The sequence below is a fragment of the Chrysochloris asiatica genome, unplaced genomic scaffold (genome assembly GCF_000296735.1).
Source record: "Chrysochloris asiatica unplaced genomic scaffold, ChrAsi1.0 scaffold00078, whole genome shotgun sequence".
Taxonomy (NCBI): Eukaryota; Metazoa; Chordata; class Mammalia; order Afrosoricida; family Chrysochloridae; genus Chrysochloris; species Chrysochloris asiatica.
The window spans coordinates 2,213,390-2,218,308 of record NW_006408596.1 but is presented as its reverse complement, the minus strand read 5'-3'; positions in this window follow the sequence as shown (position 1 = coordinate 2,218,308).

Below are 4,919 nucleotides of genomic sequence, written 5' to 3'. Positions count from 1 at the left end.
ATTCTTTGTGAAATTTTCTTTGTCCAGAATATCTGCCATTCCCTCACACACTTGCTTGAAAAACCCAACTCAGGTAACTCTTTCTCTGGGATGCCTTCTTCAATTCTTTTACTACTTCCATAGCCTCTAAAGACATACTCACTATGCTCTCTAATTACCTGTTTAAAGACAGTACTAGATAGTTATTATATAGGTATATTTTATTTCAGAGGCCAACATATGTTTTCTTACCCTTCATGTAAAGATAAACCTCAGCTGCAGAGATGGTTGACAACCATACGTAACCTAAGTGGCGTGTCTGAATAATCTGTCCACTTTTGTTGTCAAGTGCTATTGAGTCATTATGAACCCATAGCAACCCTGCATAGGGTTTCCGAGGAGTGGCAGGTGAGTTTGAACTGCCAGCTCTGCTGTTCAAACTGACCTTGCGGCCGAGTGCTCATCGTATATCTTTTAAACATATTTTCCAAGGGTACTTGGAAACAGGTTTGGTAATATTGAGTGGGGGACAGACCCCAAATCTTACATTTTTTTTTGCTTCTGTGGTAAAAATACAAGAAAGTCCTACAATTTCAACATTTTTCCATGTATATTTCAATGACATTAATGTTATGTATCACTACATTAGTTTTTGTCATTGTTTGGGAGGACTTTTAGACAGTTCTTGTTCCAGCTATGAATTACATGAATAAAGTTCTGCTAGCCAGTTGTAAATGATTTACATCCATGATTGATAGATATCTGGCAATTGTAACATGGTTTTTTCATGATGGAAACAGTGTGAATTCTAACCAATACATCCAGTGAATTTTAACTTTGTTTTTATAATAAGGTCATAAGTCAGGTGCTACAAACTGAAAACTAGAATGGTGGTGTTTTAAATTAAGAACCTGGGAGTTCATAAAACCATTGTATATTAGCATGAAAATTGAAATCTTAAGTGAATGAGGTTTTAAAAATACTTACAATCTTAGAAAATGATGTATAATAAAGATCTAAGCTAAGAAAATATAGTTCTGCATGAATAGTTTAACTAAAATTATTGGGAAACATTCATTAAGCCCATTTGGTATGTCTTACGTATTCAGTTGGTGCTGGAATATTTGTGACTTCCTGTAAAAATTCTGAATGTTGACAGTTCTTGGCAAATGCAGTTTTCATCCGTGTTTACGTCAGTAGTGGATGTTACTGCAGGAAAATGCAGGGTGAAAATGACCCTTGTGTATAACATGTAAATCTTTTCTTCTGAAATTTAAAATACAACATAGTTCAATCTCTGATTAAAATGTAATGATAGCTCAAGGATTGACTTAATTTACGCATTCTCTTGAATTTAGGTATGTATTATATAAATGTATTTACAGTCGAGCAAAAAGGGTATCAGCCTTTAAAACAACTTAATCTCATAAATGAAATTTGCCGTGATTCAGCTGGCAATATCAAGTGCAAATACAGTGTTGATATATAGTATTTTATTCATTTTTTTTTTGTTTTTTAAACAGGTAACTAAAACTCCTTAGTTATTACTTAAAAAAATCTTAAGGAGTTATCACTTGAGATTCATCTGTGGTCATTTATTCTGTCAAAAAGTAGGCAAATTGTTATTTTAAAGATGAATTCTCTCTCTTATTAAATTCTATTACTTATGAAGCAGCTCTGGTGATGTCAGGTAAGCACTGGACTGATAGCCACAAAGTTGGTGGTTCAAACCCACCAGTCACTCTGCAGGATAAAGATGCAGCTGTCTGCTCTGGTAAAGATTAACAGCCTCAGAAACCCTCTATAGGATTGCTGAGTTGACGTTGACTTGATGACAGGATTTTAGATAGGTTGTTTACAAAATAAGGAAACCGAAGTCAGTCCAGGTCTTCAACTTGGCAATACGATTTACCATAAAATAAAAACATTATTTGGTAAGTTTTCTTGCTGCTAATGTTATTATTTAATGGGTTAAATGTGATAAATATCTGTTAATAGCGCAGTTGCTAATACAGCAGCTTGAAGATGGGAAATGTAGTTTACATGTGAAATAGCTTAGATTCAACCTGGAGTGGTGAATGTAGTCACAGTGCTGCGGTTTTCATGGCTGCGATGTAAAACGTCAGGGACATCCGGGGCAAGATGTCAGACCAGGCAGACATGCTGAGCAAACCCACTGCAAGAAAGACACAGGAGACCAAGTAAAACAGACACACATGGCAATCTGGGGACCCTGAGCTTCAAAGACATGGAATGAGGAAGCTGAACATGAGCTGTGAGAAGAAAAAGGTATAAACTAAACTGACCTAGAGCTCTGGGGCTATCTTGAGCTTTTGTAAATGGCTGCAGGATAAGCACTGGACCGAAAAGTTGATGGGAACTGCAAGGTTGGTGGTTTAAACCCACCAGACCAGCCGCTCCATGGAAATCCTATACAGGGTCACTATGAGTCAGAACCAACTCAACATCAATAGAGCAGCCAGCAGGCACAGGACATGGCTGGAGGTGTGGTTCTCATTTGGTCCCATGCCCTCCTGGTAGCCAGAGGAATTGTCAGTTCCCACCCTGGTCAGTGGGTGGATTAATGCACCAAACTGCAAAGCAGTTTGAACTACAAAGTTAGCAGTTCAAGCTCACCAGCTGCTCCTTGGAAACCCTATATAGGGTCGCTATGGTTTGGAACCAACTCAACGGCACTTCACAACAACAACCCTGGCTAATACAGCAGTCAGTGGCACCCTGTCTTGTCCAAAATTCTTGGAAGACAGCAACCTGGCTAACAGGAAGAGATCCATATGTGTGCCCATTCCAAAGAGTGGTGACCCAATGGAATGCAGAAATCATTGGACAATATAATTAATATCATATGCAAGTAAAATTTTTCTAAAGATAATTCAAAAACGGCTGCAACAGTACATGAACAGGGAATTCCAAGAGGTTCAAGCTGGTTTCAGACAAGGACCTGGAGTGAGGAATATAATTACTGACGTCAGATGGATCTTGGCTGAAAACGATACCAGAAAGATGTTTACCTGTGATTTATTGACTACGAAAATGCTTTCGATCGTGTGGATCATAACAAACTATGAACAACATTCCAGAGAATGAATATCCTGGAACACTTAATTGTGCTCCTGAGGAACCTGTACATAAACCAAGAAGTTGATTGAACCGAAGAAGGAAAGGTGTGCACCAGGGTTGTATCTTTCACCATACTTACTCAATCTGTATGATGAGCAAATAATCTGAGAAGCTAGATTATATGAAGGAAAATGTGGCAATATGCAGATGATACAACCTTGCTTCCTGAAAGTGAAGAAGACTTAAAATATTGATGAAGATCAAAGACCACAGCCTTGGGTATGGAGTGCAGCTCAATGTAAAGAAAGCAAAACTCACCACTGGACTAATAAACAACATCCATAAAAATGGAGAAAAGATTGAAATTGTCAAAGACTTCACTTTGCTTGGATCCACAATCACACTCATGGAAGGTAGTCAAAAAAGTCAAATGACATAATTGCATTAGGCAAATCTGCTGCTCAAGACCTCTTTAAAGTGCTCAAGAGTAAACATATCGGTTTGAGGACTAAGGTGCACCTGACCCAGGCCATGATATTTCCAATAACCTCATATGCCTGTGAAAGTTAGACAGTGAATAAAGAAGACTGTAAAAGAATTGATGAATTAGAGTTTTAGTATTAGAAGAGAATTTTCAAGTGCCATGGGCCAGCAGAACTACAAATAAAATATGTATTGGAAGAAGTACAACCAGATGATCCTTAGAAACCAGGGTGGCCAGACTTCATCTCTCAGACTTCAGACATGTTACCAGGATGAACCAGTCCCTGTAGAAGGGCATCATGCTTGGCAAAACGGAAGGACAGAGAAAAGAGGAAGTCCCACAATGAGATGGATTGGCACCGTGGCAGCACTAATGGACTGAAGTGTGCCAGTGATTGTGAGTTTGGTGCAGGATTTGCCAGTGTTTCATTCTGTTGTGCATAAGGTCAACTATGAATTGGTACTGAGTCGTTGGCACCTAACAACAACAAAACAATCAGAAAAGACAAAACATCTGAAGAAAGCCTAAGATTTATGTGGTACATTATAAAGACGAATAACTCATGGAGATTGGAATTCCAGAACAGGACGAGAGAGAGAAAAAGAGAGAGAGAGAGAAAATTGTCAAGGCTTTTTGGAAGAAAACTTCTTTAACATCACACAAGACGAGAAGACAGCCATTCAGGAGATTGAATGAACTCTATAAACAGGTTAGATCCCAAAAGAAAATAACCAAGGTATATTATAATCAAACTTTTTTAAACCAAAGATAAGGAAAAAAATCCTCAGGGGCTCAGGGAAAATGAAAAATTACCTACCATGGAGAACTAATAAGACTCTGAATTCTTTGCATATAACATGTAGGCAAGAAGACAATGGGATGACATGCATAAAAATGAAAAAGAAAAGTACCAAGAATAATACCCAGCAAAGCTGTTCATCAAAGAAGGTGGCAAATTAGTACATTTTCAGATAAACAGAAATTAAAAGAATTAGTAAAAGCCAGACCAATCTTATAAAAAATAATGAGAGTTCTTTGGACAGACAAAAGCAGACAACAATCTGAGAGTAACATACATGACAATATCACCCAGAATTCAATCCAGATATACAAGTATTCACAATAAACCTATTGTTAAGTGCTGGAGATTGAGTGACCCTGTATAGGGTTTCCGAGGTTTTAAATCTTGGAAGCAGAAAGCCTCCATTTTTATCCCGCGGAGCGGCTGATGGCCTCAAACTGCAGACTTTGTGGTGCACAATCCGGTGCGCATCATATAGAACCACTCAACCAAAACAAATTTACCAGACTGAAAATACGGAACCAGACATATCAGTTGCAACAAAAATAAACGAAGTAAAAAGAAGGAATAATG